The following is a 21241-nucleotide window of genomic DNA, read 5'->3' on the forward strand; positions in this document are numbered from 1 at the left end:
CAAACAGGTGTGTGGTTAAAAAAAAAAAAAAGGAGGTGGGGGAAATGCAGCAAAATATTCAGAATGAAAATTAAAATAATCCCTCCCCCAGCAGGTGGGAACGCTGCGGAACCCCTGGCCCCTCTGTGGCTCTCCACGCTCAGGTCGGCGATTTCTCATAAAATCAGCCGCACTCCCCGTGTCTTAGAGAAACGCCCAGCCGGCTTAATAAACCACGGAACAGGAATGTTTCCTTTAGTTAGGGAATCTTGGTGGAAGGCTTGATTTTGATTTACGGCAATATGCATAATGAGATAATACTTAGGTAATCCCCGGGAGTTGGATATTTAGATTGCCATCAGCTGTTTGTTATTCTGTTCAAAGCGAGAATGATCAGCCTTGAGTGGAACTCTGTTTACTTGTTCGGCTTCGTTGGCAGAGTTAGGGCTGAAGGCGGAATTTCTGACTCCACTGCGTTTCTAACCCCGCTGATAGCCACCCAAACATGCACGTTTCCAACGTAGCACAAAAGAGCTTTCCTGGTGTTGAAATCTCGGGTCATCGTTCTCCCCAGACGAAGTGACCGATAGCAGCTATGTCCTCGAAAGCTCAGTCGTTTTGTCCCCGTCACTTGGGTCCTCTCCTTCTACTCTGACCTTTCTCCATCAAGTGCTGTGACAAGGACAATAAACAGCGGCTCGGTAATCGAGTTAATCGGGCCAGACGCTGAAGATAATCACGTCAACGGTAACGACTTAAACCTCGAACGCATCTTTTATCTGAAAAGTCCCGGTTCCTCCAAGAGGCCAACTCATTATCATTCATAAGTGCAAACAGAATGGGTCAGAATAAAAAAAAAATGAAAACAAAAACCTTTCCAGCAAACTGAAAGGGAGGCAGTGAGGGGAAGAAGTTGATTCTGCACCAGGCTTTTTTTGACAAAATAACCCAGAGGGCCTGATCCAGGACAAAAGAGCCAGTTTGGGCTTTTTGTTTTTATTTTCTTTTTTTTCCTTCGCTGCCAAAAGGCCAGGGCCTCTTGATCCACAAGACTTGGAGAATCTATGTCGAAAACAACAAAATCCTCATCATCTTCACTTTCTGTGCCCTTAATGCCGCTCTTGTTCAAGCGAGGTTTCGGGTACGAGAAAGTCTGCTCGCTCCTCTCCTGGGGAGCGCTGAGCCCGCGGCCGCAGAGCGGCTCCGGGCGTGATGTTGTCCCTGAATGAGGGCCGGTGCGTGCGCTGGCCGAGGGTCTCGCTGAAGGATCTGTCCATGAAGAGGATGTGGGAAAGACGCTCTGAATGAATCCGTGGCTGTTTGGAAAACACACACATATCCGTGGAAGAGAGATTCTCTTCTCTACGTGTCGTGAAAGAAGCGTTTCTATGTAGAACCGAGGGAAAAGGTACTCAGACTCCGCCCACAGCTCCCTGAGTGCACATTTACCTAAGAGATTATATTTTAAAAGCTCGAGGTACACTTGGCCTGTGGGATCATGTGTTGGGTGTGGCAAGCGATTTTGAACTGCTCATTCTTTTGAAGTCGCTTAGACTTCATCACTTGCTCACCTCTCTCAGCACCAGAGACTAAAGCTCACGACCCTGCAATCACATTGAACCTGCACAGACGGTACCACGTAGAAATGAGCCTGCTCCCACCTGGAGAGAAAGAAACGGATTGAGTTGTGTGTGTGGGTTTCTTTTTTTTTTTTTTTTTTTATCCCAAACGTTCTTGTCTTGTCCTCTTTGTTTTGGGTAATCCCTGATTATTTTATAAGGCGAAATGTAACAAAGTCTTTTACCCACTAATGGAGCGAAGTCCTTTATAAATCCCGCTTCTACGACCGTAACCTTGACTTTCAACACTCTGACCCAGCTGAAGGGCTGAAAGGCAACCGGCCTCCTTGTCCCCCCGTGCTGCTGATGGGAGAGACTTGGAAATCATTTCAGCAGCCGGGGCTGCTTTGCTTGGAGGAACATCTGTCCCAGGAAGGCAGGCGAGCCAGGGCGAGCCAGTAAGTGAAATAAAATACAGCAAGGACATCACCTTCTCTGTCTGTTCCCGGACTGCGCCTCGAGAAGAATGGTCCCTGGCCCCCTTGTAATTTAGGGTGCAGAAATCAGAGACAAAAGGATATTGTTGTAATCGTTTTCTCATTACCATCTTGGGAAATTTCCAGCAAAGGTCTGGGAAAATAACACGATACCCCTGACGCTCGTAACACAGTCCGACCCGCAGTGCCGGCTTTCACAGCACCGCGGAGGGGAGTGAAAAGCAGATTTCTAGGCTCTCGTTGAAGCCTGCATCCCGAAGGCACAGCCTCAGAGACGGCCACAGAGGCTCCCAGCCGCGCTGGTCGGCTCTGCGTCTGCAAAGAAGGAAGAGTTTACGCTTCCAGGCTCACACAGGCTGACTCCAGAAAGCTCGTGGAAGTTGGAATTCAAAGATAAGGTTCATTTGGTGCAACAATGTGGGAATCCATGCATACCAGGGGTCTTCAAAAATTCACGGACATGCACATTAGGAATACATTTTGGATGGATTTCAATTTTTTTTTTGCAAATAGAAGTACCTTTCAATCCCTTCCTCCAGGAACTTTTTGAAGCCCCTTTGTGTTCAAGAGAACCCCACCCTCCAACACCTGTAACTTTCTTTGGGGGTTAACAAAGCAAGATTTGTCTTAAAATCCCTTCCACCAAGGAAAGCCTGAAGATTCTTTCTATTTATCATTGAGTTGCGAATTCTTCATCCATTAAAAAGAGAGAGGGTATTATGTTATGCATAGGTACTTCATCAAAAAGTAGCAAATGGAATTAAAAGATAAGTTTATTTCGGTGCAAAAACTTTTGAAATCCATGCAGTTTTTCATAATATGCGTTTCCCATGGGCTTTTTCATGACCTGCATGGGTGGCATTTCATATAGCTACATTTAAAATCAATGTCACATATATATCACAATGGCATAGAGACCATGGAATGAAGTGATAATATATGTAGCAAAAGAACAAAAAAGTGATACTGAAGAACATTCTAGAAATTTTCACTTTTTTTTTTAATCCTTCTGTAGAAGACACCTGCTGAGGTTTGCCTCTGAAATTCCGCAGGCGCCCGCCCAGCAGACTAAGCCGAGAGGTCTTCTTAGATGGGGGGCCGTTTCTGAACACCTGTCCAGGAAGTCACTCCCGTGTCAGGGGCTTCCTGCGCTGCGGCAGGTGCTGCACCTGCGTGATCTCCTTTCATCCTCACGGCAGGTGCGGACAAACTGGAAGTGCCCACTTACTCATTTCTCTGGAAACAAGGAAGCATTTAGGAAGAGGGCTCCTATTGGTCAGGCCGGAAGACTAAGGATACGGAGTGTGCGTGGGGAACATAGGCCGTTAGGCAAATGAGCAGCAGGGTGCAGTCAGGAGTGGCCGCAGAGTGGCCAGTGTGCCAGCTTCTGACCCGGGGGTACATGCGGGGGGATGTCCACCCGTCACTTCCTCTGAGGGTCCCTGGGCCAACCAGGTGTCTTCTCTAGGCCCCAGGGTCTGCCCATAGAGTGAGAATAATGACACTGATTTCACAAGTGGTTTCAAGAATCCAGATTCACGGTAGGTGCTGATGTCTAGTAGGAACGGTACTACTATTCCTTAAGGCGGTTTTAGTCCTGTTCGGTGCTGTGACAACATAGGTATTCCGCACTTAGAGAAGCATCTCAGGACCAGGAGTCTCGTCTCTCATCTCAGTCTCGCTCCTCGGATTTCCCGAATCTTCCCCATGGTTCCCCAGGAAGCTCCACAGAGCTGACAGTCGGTGGCCACTTCCTCAGCGTGCGTGGAGGGCATGGAGAGAACCCTCGTACGCGGCCCCCTCCTGGGTGCATTTCTCTCTGAGCTCCTGTCCTGCGTAAAATGTTTCTGTGCCGTTTACATCTCACATGCATGCTGAAATGTCCTTTATTATAGAACGAAGGCAATATATCCGATCCACAGAGGGCTATTGGCAAGTCTCTTGAGCGAAGGCAAGCATTGGCAATCCTACGGAGAGCTCCCCTCTCTCCATTCTTAAAGGCGATTTTATGGCTTCACAAAGCCCGGGCACCTCGGGATTATACAAAGTCTGCTTCCCAGCAAAGCGAAAATCAACGTGTGTCCTAGAAAATGTGTATCTTTGGGGGTCTGTTTTATTTTTCTGCAACAAATAGGGCCATGGTCATGCCTCTTGGAACAAACATCTCATTTCTCCGAGTGATGCATCTGCTTCTAATGTCCCCAGTGCTGGCATGGGACAGATGTAGCTTCCATGGTCTGCGTTTTCTTAAACAGCCAGAAGTCTTCATGATAAAGACAAGCCACCGTCTAATAGAGAAAGAACTCGGGGGTTTGGTGGGCCGCGCACGGCTGCCAGGGTCCTCCTGACAGGCCAAGAGCAGACCATATTGATGACGTGAGCGAGACTCTTTCTGGTCCTTTTCAACCAGAAACTAATAACCCCCGACATGCTATCAGGCAGGCAATAACCTCCGTTAAAACGAGGCTCATCAAATAAATCACTCAGGAATTTTTCTATTTCTTTCTCCGGACACGTTGCACATCTGCTCAATGAAAGGAGGAAAGAAGTAATATTTCTTTGATCAGGAATTTTCTTTAATATTCTTGTATCTGTCCCTGGGGATGCTATCTTTTCAAGTGGGTGCAGATAGTACATCACTTTCTAATGAATGTGGAGAATTTATGAATTTAAGCTATAAAACCAAATATGAGGGATTTTCATTTATCTCTATCGATATTTTAAATTGTCATGAGAAAATAAACCGGACCACAAAGCAGCATTGTACCCCATCCCCTAAATCTCCCGACCTCTGGAGACCTTTTCAATGTGTTCCATTTGTGGCCACATATGGGCGGGGGATACAGACAGATGATCGCTTTGTACTTTCCCCCCAATACGTCTCAATGCATGTTACAGTTTTCATACCCTCTCGGCTGTGGACAGTAAGGGCTTGGCCACAGCTACAGACATCAGCTTCAGCCAATATTGTCCTCTGTTAACGTCTCACTGCCTCGCTTAATGCCGTCTCGGTATGGGAGGGGATTCAGAAGTTTGCAAGATGGACGTGGCTGCCTGCTGTACTGTGTCCTAAGGATCTTAGGTGGCCCAGGGCGGCTGCCTGAGTGTTCAGGAATTCTGAATCACGTGTCGTTTCTGCATTTAGACAGCAAGCAGGAGAAGCTGGGCAGGCAGCTAAATGCTTCTGATACAGAATAAAAAGTGAGTGGAGGCTGGCGCTGCAGCTCATTAGGCTAATCCTCCGCCTTGCGGCGCCAGCACACCGGGTTCTAGTCCCGGTCAGGGTGCTGGATTCTGTCCCGGTTGCCCCTCTTCCAGGCCAGCTCTCTGCTGTGGCCAGGGAATGCAGTGGAGGATGGCCCAAGTGCTTGGGCCCTGCACCCCATGGGAGACCAGGAGAAGCACCTGGCTCCTGCCTTCGGATCAGCGCGGTGCACCAGCCACAGCGCACCAGCCACAGCGGCCATTGGGGGGTGAACCAACGGCAAAAGGAAGACCTTTCTCTCTCTCTCTCTCTCTCTCTCACTGTCCACTCTGCCTGTCAAAAAAAAAAGTGAGTGGAGAGGCAGAGCCCCCGTTTGCTCTTGCTGGCTTATTCGACAGTGTTGAGAGGCGCCTCAGCTGAGAGGGCCCAGGACTGAGGTCCCGGTGACCCGGGTTCAAGTCCCAGCTCCGCCATCTGGCAGCTGTGCGGCAGGGGGAGTTCCTCCCTGGTGAATCTGTTGGGAGAAAACAGTCTTGCATTCCAGTCGCTGCAGTTTGGGCTGGGGTTAAAGACACGCATCTTGCCCTTTCAGGTTCAGCAGTGCCCCGTGACAGCATCTCTCCGCCCCATGAGGACTTGGCCAAGCGTGTTTTCTGAAACGGAAGCATTTGCAGCAAGAACCTGATAGCAGCCGGCTAGGCTGTAAAACACCTGTTGGGCCCGTCCCCAACGCCGGGCTGACAAAAGAGGCCTGCGAACGCTGCGGCCCTTCGATCGGGCACTGGAACCTCTGGGGGGCCCAGGGAATTGGGTGGGACGAACAAAAGGCAGTGATTTCTAACCAGCCTAGCCATTGTGCTGAAGCTGTGTTTCCAGCAGACCCGAGATGCGTGCCGGAGCCACGGTGCAACGTGTCGTCCCAACGTCCTGGGTGTTCTGGGTGTTTTCTCGCCTGGCTTGGGAAACCCGTCTTCTGCAGACCCAAGGAAAGGACTGGCAACAGGTCTGCTCAGGGGGCTGCTGGGTGCTGGGCTCATAGTATTTATCACCTTCCGTTAGCCTTGCAGAAGCGCCGAGAGCCAGAGAGGCGATCTCAAATGGATGGGGCACCCATGTGAGCTTCCCCGCATTCTTCCCTCTCCTGGGACACGGTGGAGACTCTCCGTGCCTCACGGGGTCGCTGGACCCCGCCATGGAAAACCGGGCATGCATTTCACAAATGTTTGACCCCCAAATATACGTACCCTTGAACTCCACTTTCCATAGCCTTACTGAGCTACCCTCCTGTGCACCTTGCCGAGCAAGGGGAATGGAGGCAGCCGAAGACTGCCAGGTGCCTGCCGTGAGCCAGCTACCCCAGAGCAGGGCCGAGGGCACACTCACTCCCGATGGGGGGTTCTGAGAGGCTCACGCTGCCGCCTGCATCTGGGGCTCCCCTGCTGTCTGCTGGGCTTCCTGACACAGGGCCCAGTAGGGAGCCCCCGCCACCCACCCTACAACTCAGAAGGACGCACGGGTGCCACGGAGGGGCAGGTGTTCCGCACAGCTAACACGCCTGTGTCCAGACCTGGGTTCTTGTCCCGGCTCTGCTCCCGATTCCAACCGCCTACTGATGTGCACCCCGAGAGGTGGCAGGACGGGGTTCCCTGCTACTCACACTGGAGACTGGGTGGAGCTCCCAGCTCCTGACTTTGGCCTGGCTCAGCCCTGGCTGTTGTGGGCATTTGGGGAGTGAGCCAGTGAATGCAAGATCTCTCTCTCTCTCTCTCTCTCTCAAATAGACAGTGCCATGCAATGGTACAACAAGGCTTTAAATCAACAAGCACTCAACAAGTAGGGGCTATGAGAATTTGTCCCATTTTACAGATGTAGAAACTGAGGCACAGGGAACTGTGCAGCTGGGGACTAGGCAAGCGTAGCCCACAGTCACCATCGCACCCTGCTTCGGGACGCATCGGAAGGAAGACCGGGATGCTTCAGTGGGGTGGTCACTTACATGGCACTTTCTCTGGACTGGCTTTGAGGCTGAGCTGTCCAGGAGCCAGGAGAATCCCTGGAACAAGCAGTCCCAAACCCCCCACAGCCGCTGCCCCCGTGCCTGGAACTCGCCCAGAGCCCGGTGGAACGCACCGCTCTCTCCCCTGCGCCCCAAGCAGGTGGTGGCTTGTCCCGTTCCACCCTCACTCCTGCCCACACGTGGTGGATGGCAGGGCCGTGTGCTCTCCCTTCGATGTTCCCTGCTCATTCCTTGGACAGGGCAGGGAAGGGTGTGACCTCCCCGCAGGCTCAGCTCGAGAGCAGGTTCAGACGGGGGCCCTTCCAGAGAGCAGGGTCACCATTTTGGTGTCCAGCCAAGGCCGTGACGTCCTCTTCGGGGCCACGTCGGAGGGGAGTCTGAGCACCAGGGGGCGCCCTTCCGCCCCAGGCCACGGGCTTCTTCCCTGGGGCCGGGGGCTCTGCCTCTGGCCGCACTGGCCGTGGACCCCTCTCTGCCCTCCGCAGGCTTCCTGGCCGCCGACGGGTCATTCACCTTCTGTTTCCTCCCCCGCTGAGATGGGCGTCCTGGGAGAACATCCAAGCTGCCCTTTCTGCACGAGGAGTGAGAGCTGGGCCGGAGCAGCTCCCTGGGGCTTCTGGACACCATCGCCAATAGGTTCCGCCATTTGTTGCATGAACTTCCCCAAGCTCCTGCTCCAGGCCACGCGCCAAGCAGCCCCTGATTCAGGGGAGAGAGGCAAGCGGACAAGTAATTACAATCATGTAGGAAGTGGGAACGGTTTACCTGATGGGCTGGGGAGGAGACAAGGAGTCAGGGAGGGCTTCCAGGAGGAGGCGCCCGTCAGATTGCATCAGTTCTGTCCTTTCTGTAGAGGGTTGGAAGAACAAGGACACTCCAATGTTAATTGCTCCAGCCCCCCATTCGAGGGGTTTTGCCTGGGTTGAAGAGCAAGGGGCTTGGAGTCCAGCGACACCAGGGCGAAATTCCTGTTCCACCACTCATAGTTCTGTGACCTCGGCCCCTCTGGGCCTCCGTGCTGTCACTTAGAAAATGCAGACCGTGACAGCGCCTCTCTCCCCGAGAGAATGACGACAGCCTTCTGGAGCCTCCGTGCATAGCATACACTCCACTCCACGCGTGTCGGCCGCTTTTGTGAGAAGTAGCAGAAAGCTGGCCCTCGGAGGCTGCGCGAGGATCCAGTGGGAACCGAACAGGAGGCTTTCACAGCAAGGCCGGGTCCCCGCAGGGTGACTGGGCCCGGGGAACGGACATGCGCGTGGAGGAGCTGCACCGGGAGCCCCTGGCCCTTGCAGGGGTGTGGAAGGGAGCGGTTTCCAGAAGCTGGGTGGAAGTGATGGAGTGGGTGAGAGACAAGGGCGGGGCAGAGGGGCCCCAGAAAGCTGGAGTGGGCTGGGAGGACGCGCGCCGCGTGGAGACAGGTGGACGGATGAGGTGTGAGCGAAAGCTCACGGGCTGCTGAGAGCGAATGTGGGCAGCGGGAGGGAGCCGGTGTGGAAGGCGAGGCTCGGATCGGCAGAAGGATCAAAGGTAACGGCGCGCCAAGCGGGGAGCAGATGCTCGGGACCGGGAGAGAGAGATTCAGGTGCCGGCCAGCATGGCCAACCACGGGGGCCGGAGAGGTGTGCGTGCGTGCATGCGTGTGTGTGCATTGTATGTGTGTGTATGTGTATGCACGTATGCACGTGTGCACACGTGCACGTGCGCGCCAGTGTGTGCGTGTGCACATGTGTGTGTCTGGGTGTGCATGCGTGTATATGCGTATGTGTGTGTATGCATGCGTGTGTGAATGCACATATGTGCATGTGTGTGTCTGGGTGTGCATGTGTGTGCATGCGTGTATATGCGTGTGTGTGCATGTGTGTGAATGCACATATGTGCATGTGTGTGCACACACGTGCAGGTGCCTGCAGGAACACACGGACAGCATGCGTGTACCCCCATGCCATGCTTGTCCAAGCGACCCAGTGAGCAGTCTCCGGTGTGTAACAGCCACGTGTGCAGGGAGCAGATATCAGGGTCGTGGCGGTGACAGGCATCACAGCAGCTGTCATCACTGATCATCACTGATTTATCACCTGCTCACCCCTCTGCCGCAAGCCGGACACGCGCCCGCTGGAGCCTCCCAGCAGCCGGGTGGAGGGGCCCTCTCAGTGCCCCATTTTAGAGCTGGGAGTCAAGGCTCAGAGAGGTCGTTCCTCGCTCAAGGTCACACGGTGGTGAGGCAGGGCCTGGTTCAGCCCTGCAGCTGGCAGACTAAGAGGCTGGGGCTGTCGCTTCCGATGCTGCCCCAGGGAGAGCACGTGGCCAGGAGACCACGCCCTCTTTGGTCTGCATCCCTTTGAAATAAATTCAGGCTTGGAAAGCCACCAGAGCTGGTGAGCCCCCGAGGCAGCCAGGCCGGCGAATGGAGAGCAAGGTTCTGCCCCAGGAGCCCCAGGGTCTGCAAAGGAATCCGCTCCGTGCGCCACTCCGACAGCCACAGGCCACACAGTGACATGGGCATCTGGCCAGTCCAAGGCTACTCTTCCCTGTTCAAGAGTGAAAGGCCACGGCCGGCGCTGTGGCACAGCGGGTTAAGCCAGGGCTGCAGCACTTGCATCCCATATGGACCTCGGTTTGAGTCCCAGGTGCTTCATTTCCAATCCAGCCCCCTGCGAATGCACCTGGGAAAGCAGTGGGGGATGGCTCAAGTCCTTGGGCCCCTGCGCCCATGTGGAGGCCTGGAAGGAGCTCCTGGCTCCTGGCTTTGACCCGGCATAGCCCCCGGCTGTTGCAACCATTTGGGGAGTGAACCAGCAGAGGAAAGATCTCTCTCTCTCTCTCTCTCTGTCTCTCTCTCTCTCTGTCTCTCCTTCTCTCTTTCTGTAACTCTGCCTTTCAAATAAATAAATACACCTTTGGAAAAAAAAATGAGCGACTGACAAACCAGTATGGACGCTGCCTCCTGCCTGTCTGGGCTGCTGCTGACCACGTAGGTTGTAATGCAAACGCAGTCACACCTGTTAAGCTGACCAAGAAAAAACAAACAAAAACAAAACCGTGGCTTGGTCCCGCAGTCCTGGGTTTTCTGAAAGGGCGTCAGAGACCCAACTAGGACTTGTGTCATTTCCAGGATTCTTCTAAGCCCAGTGTCAGACAGCAGGAAGTTGTCTGGACAACCTCAGCTTCTCTGTCCTGGGTGAAATTCTGACCGCCCTGCGGTGCTGCCTTCTCCTTGGTACACACCTTCCGTCCCTGCCAGCGTCCGGCGCTGTGGCCACTGGCAGCTGAGCTCAGCCAACGTCCAGCCTTGAGTCTCTCGGTCAGGAGGAAGCCTGAATGGCTCACAGCCCCGGGTTCTGATGACCATGAGTGCTTAGTAAGCACAGGCTGCAGCCAGCTGTGCCGACCTCGCCTCCGGGGCTCTCCCACCTCATCCCTTCCACCACACCCCGAAGAGGCCACGCCCCCCCACCCGGAGTGGCCTTCTCCTCTGGGCCCCTGGAATCCGTCGAGACTGCAGGGGCAGAGGGCACAGCCACTTCCCCCTGGTGACTTGGGTGTGTGTTGGCCAAGGCCGTATCCTGAATCCATGTCCAGTTCATGGTGTGCTGGTGTTCTGACCTCATAATGCTGTTATGTTTACAGGACTGGGAGAAGAGATGCCGGGGAGATAGGATTTAGACTTTGCCTTTTAAAAGCTCAGTTCCCATCAAGGAGAAAGCTTCACAAATAGCAATAAAATAGCATCCTGAGAACACTCACAGAGTGAAACAGGCGTTCATGTGAAGGCAAGATATGACTTCTTCATCAGGAAGTCACGGAAGGCTTCCTGGACGAGGTGGTCTTTGTGTTGGTCAGAAAGAATCAGCAACACTGTCATGAATGGAGGCTGCAGTGAGGAAAGGAATTCCAGGGGTGGGAATGAGATGACCGGAGACACAGAGGCAGGAAGCCCCTCAGGAGGGTGGTGGGTTCTGCCTGGGAGTCAACATGCAGAAAATCCACCTTGCTCTGACTTCCCCGTAGGCTTTCCTCGGTTCCTGCTGCACCTCCATTGGTCAGGACAGCTGAGTCGCTGCTGCCGTGGTCACCCATGATTGCAACGGGGTAGTGGGGCCCAGGGGAAGGTCCCTTGGTCATCAGGGGCACAGCCTCGGAGGGGCCGGGACCCCCACATCTCTCTGGCTCTCTGTTTGGAGATGTGCTCTTTCTCTCCCATGCACTGGCTCCGTGAAGTGCCGCAGCCAGCAGGGCCCGCACCCGAGCTGAGCCGACACCAGCCCCACACCCTCGAACCTCCAAAACCAGGAGCTGCATGAGCCTCTTCTTTATGCAAAGTCACCGCCTCAGATATTTCGGTCCAGTAATGCCACGTGGATTCGTGAACTGGTGCACCTGTGTAACACACAGCCTTGGAAATCTCCGTGTAGGGCAATGATACATTATAGTCTTTTTCCATCACCATCTGGGTCAGGGGGCCAGTGCTTCCCAAAGTTTGCTGGGGACGAAGGGTCCTTCTACCTACAGGTGTCTCCCTGTCCCCCAGGGGCCCCGGGGTCCCCAGGACTCCACCCAGTTGACTAATGGGGGAAGACCCCATGCACGGGAGGCTTTAGGGACCAGGCAGGAAGTGGGCGCCTCCCTTCCTCAGACACTGCCAAGGCAGAGCTAAGGCACGTAACTCACGCTCCCTGCAAGGGAGCATGGGAAATCGAGCCAGCCTGTGCATTCAGAAGGGAAGAACTGGCGCTCTCTCCTCTGCCACAGCTTTCTAAAGATCGGTTGATTGATTTGACAGCAGAGTGACAGAGAGAGCGAGGGGGAGGGAGAGACAGAGAGATCGTCCATCCACAGTTCACTCCCCCAATGGCCACAACAGCTCGGTCTGGGCCAGGCTGAAGCCAGGATTCAGGAGCTCCACCTGAGTCTCCCAGGTGAGAAGCAGGCCCCCAGGTGCTTGGGCCGGCCTCGGCTGTGTTCCCAGGTGCATTGGCAGGGAGCTGGATCAGAAGCAGGACAGCCAGGATTTGAACCAATGCACTAATGGGGATGTCAGCAGCACAAGGCTCAACCCATAGCACCAGCCCCTGCCATCAATTTCTAGGTCGGTAGACATTTTGTACCAGCAAGCGACTTTGAGATGAAAATCATAAATCCTCAGAGCCGGCGCCGTGGCTCAATAGGCTAATCCTCCACCTTGCGGCACCGGCACACCGGGTTCTAGTCCCAGTTGGGGCACCAGATTCTGTCCCGGTTGCCCCTCTTCCAGGCCAGCTCTCTGCTATGGCCAGGGAGTGCAGTGGAGGATGGCCCAGGTGCTTGGGCCCTGCACCCCATGGGAGACCAGGAAAAGCACCTGGATCCTGGCTCCTGCCATCAGATCAGCACGGTGCGCCGGCTGCAGCGGCGGCCATTGGAGGGTGAACCAACGGCAAAGGAAGACCTTTCTCTCTCTGTCTCTCTCTCTCACTGTCCACTCTGCCTGTCAAAAAAAAAAAAAAAAGAAAAGAAAATCATAAATCCTCGAGGTCATTTGAGCCTTCTTTGGAGGGACACGGTGACTTTGCTTCAGGCTTTATTCTCAGCCTAAGCTGTCTGTGCGCCCACTGTGGTCCAGCCTCCTTAGATGAAGTTGGTGATGTCTAGCACTCGCTCTCCTGAGAGGTGGGCAGCACAGCCCGTTTCACCACTGTGGAAGCTGACTCAGAGGCGGAGCCTGGTCTTAGCGCTCTGTTCCGCCCCTGGTCCAAATCTGTCCATTCCGATGAGGAAGAGGGGCCACCCCTCTCTGGCATCTGCTGCAAAGCAACGCTTCCCCACTGGGCACAGGGTGCTCCCACGTGTGCGTGGCGAAGTCAGGGGGCGCGGCTGGTCAGCACAGATGGGCAGGGTCGTTTACTGGCATCTGATGGGCAGAGACCGAGGGTGTCGCTAACCATCCGACAGTGCACAGGACCCCTCAAGGAAACAATGATCAGGCCCAAAGTATCAAGAGAACCTTGCTTTAAAGGTGGCTGAGAGAGAAGAAGCAAGGGAGAGTACCAGGGTCCCAAATGCACCACATCCCAAGGATCCTCCAAGAAAGGCCAAGACCCCCAGAGATCTCTGCAGCCAGAGGGTGGCGTGGGAGCCGCACCCAGAGCCTGCGACTGTTGGGAGCGGCTCAGCACCTGGCTGTTAGGGTGAAGGCAGGTGGCACCTGCTGCCCAAGCTCTCAAAGGCCCACATACCCGGATGCTAAGCCCTCTTGCCAAGGCCAACACATCTGTACGCTGGGGAGGTCTCTGATGCGTGCCTGTAGCCACAGGCCTGCTCAGGTCGTGCCTTGCAGTCCACACGCAGGGAGGTGGAGCCGCGCACTGTAACCGCTGGGAAGGGCACGGCAGGAAGACCCGGAGGGAGCTTCGGAGGCGGCGGCTTTGCGCGGAGGCGGCGGCTTTGCGCGGCGTCGCATTGTCTTGGCTGTCAGGTACTTCTCTGCCCTTTCCAACATGACTGATGGGAGCTCGCGTTTCTTTTAACTTTGGAGTTTGATCGAATCTCACCTCTACAGCAGAGTCTAGGGTGGTACAGGAAACCCATAAACCGTAACCCTGTCCCCAGATCCGTCAGCTGAGTCGATTCGACGCCTCCTGTACTCGCCCTCCCTCCCTCCCTGCACCGCTCTCATCTGAGAGTCCGGAGACCTGAACCTCTCTACCCGTAAACAAGGCACACTTGTCCAGACGGAGCATCCAACCCGCACCTGTCCCCGGGAATGTGGAATGTTTCCTTTCTGACCTTGATGTTTTTAGAAGATTCAAAGCCAGCTATATGCAGAACGTCCCTCAATGTGTGTATGTCTGATCTTTCCTCCTGATTGGATGCAGGGTCTGCATTTGGGGCAAGAACGCCACAGACATGCTGTGTCCTTCTAAGCATGGGTGATTTTAGAAGAAGAAGGAAATCATGATGAGAACGAGACGCCCCCCCCCCCCCTTCATGACAGTCCCTCCTTGCTCTCTGCGCTCGGCTCTCTCCGCCTCCGCCTGGGGCAGGAGCAAGGATGCGCCGCGGCCGTCTCTGTGTCCTGAGCATATTCACCTGTTTTGGTTTCGTGGTCTCTGCTTGCTGGACCTTGCTGGAGCCCAAGCTGTGGGCCGAGCCTGAGCCTGTGTCCCAAGCAGAAGAGGCGTCAAAGCTCGGCTCACTCGGTTCGCATCTCCTGACTCGCCCAGGCTTCCCCTCTCCAGTGGCTACACAGCTGTTGTCACGACCGAGTCTAGCGCTGGCTTTGTCTGCCCGACGTGTGTGTGAGCTGCTCGAGGGGGGAAACCACACTGTGTCTGGCCCCGGCTCCGTGGAGCCCAGCCCAGGGCACTGTGCGGGGTCGGTGGACAATTCCAGAATAAGAGGCATGTGTGTAACATCTAGTACGGCTGGGTGAGTTCTCACCTTGAGACCAGACAGTCGGTGCTCATTCTGTTTTACTGACCGTCTATAAGTTATAGATTTCAACAAGCTAAAAGCTACCAGAATGGCAGGGACTCATGGGGGCTTCACACACACACACATATATACACACACACACTCACACTCATACACAAACATCCATACTCTCACACACACACACACACAAATATATACACTCCCCCCACACACACACACTTACTCCACCCTTACTCTTCTGGGAGCGCTTGGAGGTCCTATCTGATTCAGGGTCTTTCTTGAATCAATATGGCTCCATGCCCCGCCCTGGCTAATTCTGCACTTCCGGTGGGTACAAAGCTGAGCATCACCCCGTGTTCCTACAGCAAAGCCGTGTGAGAGCAGCCCCTCAGCTCTTGTCGTCTTCATGTGTGACCCCCAGTCACCCTGGTAACTTCCTTTGCCGTCGCCTGTAAAACCATGAAAAGTCAACAGGAGGAATCACGGTAAATTAAAGATGAGAAACGATTACATTTTGACAATTTATTGCGTTTTTCTTCCAGTCTAACTTTCTAAACAAGATACTATACATATCAAGGGCGCCAATTGTATTTTTAGATTCTTTTGCAATTAAGAAAGTATCCCTGAAAGAGATAAAAGAATCGATGAGCTAGGTGGCTGTTTCTTGAAGGAGTATGTTGGGGAATGAACGCTGAGCCATTGCCTCTAGAATAATCAGCTTTAAACCAATGCAGGCGATCAAAACTCCTGGGAGATCCGATCCGTCCTTCAAGCTCCATGGGCGGCTCCACGTTGCTGAGCCAGTGGAATGTCAGGAAATCCCTTACCTGGCGGGGATTGGGTGGGTTTCCTGCCCTGTTGTCTGTGAGAACCCCACGGCGACCTCCAGCGGTGGCCACTGTTGCCTCCCTCTCCTGGGCCGTATCATTTGGAATATGATATGGCCTCTGCTGGAACCCCCCAGACTGATTCAGAACATTCCGTGGGACAGGAATGGACAGTATTGTTAAACTGCTAAAAAAAGTAAGATGCTGAATGGTGCAATCTTGGTTGGTATCATCAAGATGTACAGATACTGGGGCCAGCACTGTGGTGTGGTAGGTTAAGCATCCGCCTGCAGTGCCGGCATCCCATATGGATGCCAGTTTGAGTCCCGACGTCTCCTCTTCCAATCCAGCTCTCTGCGAAGGCCTGGGAAAGCAGTAGAAGATGGCCTAAGTGCTTGGGCCCCTGCACCTGCATGGGAGACCTGGAAGAAGCTCCTGGCCCCTGGCTTCAGTTCAGCCCAGTTCTGGCTTTTGCGGCCATTTGGGGAGTGGATGAAAGACCAGCGGATGGAAGATCTCTCTCTGTCTCTCCCTCACTCTGCCTCTCAAGTAAATGAACGCATTTTTTTAAATGCACACATACTGAAGAAAGACGGAAAGGATGATGGACATCCAAATGCTGACCACCGGGGGCCGGCTGAATGGCAAGCTTTCCCTCCTGACCCCTTTAGAATGCTTGTTCCCTCTCTGCAGGGTAGAGTTGAAACAGCGTAGAATGGACACCAAATGCAGAATGATAAAACAGCAGCTCCACTCACGGCATCTGTTAAGGCTGCATTCCGTGCCCCGCCCCCAGCCATAGTCATAGCCCCCAGGACCTTAGGAGGGCTCCGTGGAAGACAGGATCTTTAGAGGCAATTACGTGACAATGAGGTCTCTGGAGGAGGCTCTGATGCAACCTGTCCCACGTCCGGTGGAGAAGAGGCGATCTGGTGATTGACACCCAGAGAAGGGCCGGTGGTGTGGCGGCGCGGGGACGAGATGTCGTCTGCGAGCCCCAGAACGGGCCCTCCCTTTGCGACCCTCGGAAGGAGTTGACCCCGGCCACGCTTTGTGTTCACACTTGCAGCCGCCAGGACCGGGAGATGATTACTGCTGCGTGAGCCACAGGAAGTCACGCTGTCCCAGGGAGCCACACAGTGCTGTTTGGTCACAGGGCCATGGTGCCTGGGTGGGTTTCCTGAAGGTAAGCCCTGTGTGTGACCCAGAGCCCCATGCTCAAGGGTCCTGCTATCCCTTACTATTCTGAAAATTTGCAATGAGGCTTTGAACAAGTGCCCCATAGTTTCATTTTGCACCAGCTCATTAATTTGTCAGTCCTCATAGTCCCCATGAATCCAGGTGCAGCTCCACTTTCCCAGGTAGGCTGGGAAGGTACTCAGTTTACAAAGCATTAGTTGAGCAACTACTGTGTGCCAGCTCTCTGCTCTGAGATACAGAGAAGAATCCAGCTCAGTGGTTGCCCTCTAAGGACCTGAGCTGAAGGGGGATCTACTTGTAGACAGTGCCTGTAAGTGGAGGAGGCAAAGGAATCTTGCCAGCCCAGCCACAAATCCCAGCTCCCCCTGTTCTAGATCCGAGTGAAGTGGAGCCATCTGCCCAACACCACCCAGCAGGACAGGCTGGGCTGAGAGTCTGGTCGTGTGTCTCCTCTTCCTGAGATGCCCTGCCCTGCCCAGAGATACACTAGATGAGTTAACACAGATACCAAGGGAATACGGAGCAGGTGCACGGTGTATTCACACCTGAGGATTAGCGCAGGCTGCAGGTGCTTTATGAAGCAATTTGAAAGGCCTATGTTTTCCACATGGGGTTCCCGAATCACGCGAGGTAGAAGGGGCCGGCAGTTGTGGGGCAGAGAGCCTGAAACCAGCGGCAGAGGCTCAGAGAGGGAACTGGCATTGGCTCCAGGCATTTTGAATCATTTTAGGAGCAGTAGCGTCTGGGTAAGCTCATGAGAGACCGGCAGCGGGGGGGAGGGGGGGGGGCTGCTCCGCCAAACCTCGAAGGATGTGGTCAGCCATGTGGGTCCCACTGTAGGCAAAAGAAATGCCAGAAATGCATACATTCAGAAATCGGAGTGAAGACAGCGCTGTTAACGTCTGCACTGGCGGTAAATAGGAAGTGGGCAGCTCCACGCCCGTTAAACGTAAGACCCCGGTCACCGGGTCCAGCTGCACTCCCCGTCCGGCTGGGTTTTGCTCCCTGTCTGAGAATCTCCCTCTTATTTGGCTCAGTTAAGTGATGTCTCGCCAATAACCTCATCTTTTAAGATGGCCATTATCTAAAAACAGCTAAGAGATGGGTACGATGAATAGATGGAATTCTTTTCCAAACTTTCAAGCAAGTGACAACTTAGCCAGGCTGGAAAAAAAAAAATTCCACTCCCGTCTGCGCCAGCCGTCCTGGAATCAGCACGGTCCTGCCCCCTAGGAGCCGCAGGTGGCCGGGACCCCGCTGGGCAGTTCAGCACCATTCAGCATCCATGTCAAACTCTCGGGCCTGTCCGCCTGACCGCCCCACAGGCCATCAGACAGAGGGAGCAGACTCCATTATAACGTCTCTTAGCACTTTCCACACTTCCACACCATGCTGGTGGGATACCTGGCTGTGTGAAAGGGGACTGCAAATGGAATTAGAGATGTAACATCACCTTGCCTCTCGCTCCAGCAGGGCGAGGGAGCAGGCAGTCACCCCAAGCAACCAGGCTTGGGGTTTTCGTTTCCTTGGGAGGTCTTGTCCCATGCCTGCTGCCCCCGCAGTTCCGCTCGGGGCCCCTCAGCACGGGCAAGAGTGGACACGGAGGCACAGAGCTCTGTGTGCACCAGCAAGGCCTGCCGCCTGTCGGGTTCAGTTTCGGGGTCCTGGTGGGAGGGCATGCATGTGTATTTTCCTTCCAGAAGAACACAACAGCTCGATGATCAGGTGCACCGGGTTCCTGGGGTGCAGAGAACGACCCATCCAGCAGCTGGGCCAGGCAGCCAGGAAAAATGTCTTAGCGGTTTACAAAGGGAGAGACTTCCCAGGGCCATTCGAGTCCCCGGCCCTGCCTGTTCCACTTCACCAGAGTCTCGCCGGCTCTGGGCTGCACTTCCTGCCGCTTGGACTTTCCCGAAGCCCTCCGGACTGTCCCAGGCAGGAGAGAATGGGCCTCTGCTAATTACCCCAGAGGCCAGCTTTCCGCGCCTTTGAAGAGCTTGCTTTGATGTGCTGCAGTTCCGCTGCCAGGCCGGCTGTGCCCAGATTAAGCACATAATGAGCGATTCTCACCAGGCTGGAGGAGCGTGGCCGAGGCAGCCGAGTGGAAACCCGCCCGCGTCAGACTCTGCCGAGCTGCCGCGACTCCCTCCGGGATGGGAGCCATTCGCTTACCGGCTTCCCTGCGCCCGTGCCTCAGTGGTGCCCTTCCCATCTGTAAAATGGGGCCAAGGAAAGGGGCAGGAGGTCCAAAGAACCCTTCTTCAAATGCCTCTGGCAGCTGGGGTGATCCACGTCCTGGCCACGCTGTGCCCCAGCCAGTAGCGTCACATGGGCACAGGATCCAGAATGGAGCCAGACGCTTGACTGGGGCAAGGGATTACCCTCTCCCCACCGTGAGAGTCCCCACGTGCAGGGGCAGGGCCACAGGAGGTGCTGCCTGCAGGGTGGCGGTGAGGAGCCCCGGGTCTGAACGAGCACCCACAGGCAGCTCTGGGAGCACTGTCACAGGCAGGGTCCCCCGGCTCCCTGCACCCAGCACCGCAGGGGGCCAGGGAACGGGGGCTCAGGACAGGCCAAGGAGACCAAGGCCCAGCACACCCGCCCGGGGCCTGGTGCGTCCGACTGCCTTACCAGCCGAGGCGGGAGACTCCAGTGGCTGCTGTGGGCATGTTGGTGACATCCGACGGCCACCTCCTTCCTAAGGGGTTGAGGGCTGAGACCTGGGGCTGCTTTCTGGTTTGGTGTGCCAGTGCAGTGAGCGGTGAGCCCCGGGCTGACAGCTTTCCTCAAAGCACAGGGCATTTCTCCCAGGAGAAACCACCCCCATGAGTGGGACACGTGTTCCCCTTCCACACGGGGAGGGCCCCTGCCTTCCGGGAGTCTCCCCGCCCTGCTCCCTAAAATCCCTTCCCTCTGCCTGGAGACATCGCCCTGAAAGAGTGCTTGGGGCAGGTGTTCGGCTTGGTGCTGGCATCGTTGTGCCCCGGCCTGACACCTGGCTCCCGCTCCTGACGCCAGCGTCCCACTGCAGACCCGGGAGGCAGCAGTGATGGCTCAAGGGCTGTGTCCCTGCCACCCAGTGGGGGACCTGGACTGGGTCCTGGCCTCCAGGCTCTGGTCTGGTCCAGTCCTGCCCACGTGGGCATTTGGTGAGTTCTCTCTCTCTCTCTCTCTCTCTTTCCTCCAGGGCCCTGTGGGGGCATCTTGGGTGGACATCACATCTCATTCCCCTCTGTTCCTCACAGGTGCATAGTAGGCACTTTTGTAAAACATGGAGGCCGAAGGCTCCAGAGGATTCCTTGAGAGCGGGATTAGTAGAGAAAGGGTGGGTGCAGGAGGCGACCCCAGAGGGAGGTGCTAAGAGAAGCCGGCCCCCTTCCTCCATCATCTCGACAGGTTCTGGAATGTTCTGCTTTCTGTCTGCTTCACCCTCAGGGGGCTCAGCCCTCCCCCGTCCTCCCGTGAGGCGGATGCAGCTATCTCCCCCTCTCTCTAACACACTCTCACCATTTTTTTTTTAAGATTTTATTTGAGAGGCAGAGTTACAGACAGACAGAGGAAGAGACAGAGAGAAAGGTCTTCCATCCACTGGTTCACTCTCCAAATGGTCACAATGGCCAGAGCGGGGCTGATTGGGAGCCAGGAGCCAGGAGCTTCTTCCAGGTCTCCCACTTGGGTGCAGGGGCCCAAGCACTTGGGCCATCTTCCGCAGCTTTCCCAGGCCATAGCAGAGAGCTGGATTGGAAGAGGAGCAACTGGGACTCGAACCAGCGCTTATATGGGATGCTGGCGCCACAGGTGGAGGATTAACCCATTGCGCCACAGCACCGGCCCCATGCCACTCTTCTTCCTTTACCCACTTATTTCCATCTCGAGGGGTTCAGAGCTCAGCTCAAAATCTGCTCAGAGAAGCCCCCTCTGGCTGCCCGATCCAAGGAGGGTGCCCCTTGCAGCTCTCTCCGTGCCCTGCTGGCCCCTCATGGCCCCTGTTCCATGGTCCCTCCCACCCCTTACTTTAGCGGGAACACCCAGTGGGTGCCCTACAATGCCCACTTGCTCTCTGTGTCTGGAAGGCAGCGACTGGCTGTCGAGTCACACAGCTTCCCCGGAGCCTGGGTCCTGGGGGCCCCGAGTGAGAGCCGTGAATGAGTGAGTGGCTGCCCACCAACTGCCCACGCCCTGTTGGCTCCCGTCACCAGTGCTACCCCAAAGCCCAGAATACGTGGGAAGAACTGGATCTGTGTTCCGCCCGCCCAGGCCAGATGCCCCAAACGCCAGTGGTCCTAGCTCCCACCACATCCCACTCAACAGGAAACTCAGCTTGATGCTGAAGCAAGTTAATAACAGTAGCCAAAGCCAGCAAACATCCCCTTAAAGTAAACCGCCCACCTGCTCCCCAGAGGGGACCAAGCGTGACATTCGGCTGCTTTGCAAGCAGTCAACCCCAAGCCCCCAACCCCTGGGCCTCCCCTCCCGCTAAGGCCAGCGTCACATCCAGGGCGGCAGGGGGAGGCAGCGGCAGGCCGGCCCCTGTCGCCTCTCCG

Source organism: Oryctolagus cuniculus, chromosome 15, assembly GCF_964237555.1.
Source record: "Oryctolagus cuniculus chromosome 15, mOryCun1.1, whole genome shotgun sequence".
NCBI classification, from domain to species: domain Eukaryota; kingdom Metazoa; phylum Chordata; class Mammalia; order Lagomorpha; family Leporidae; genus Oryctolagus; species Oryctolagus cuniculus.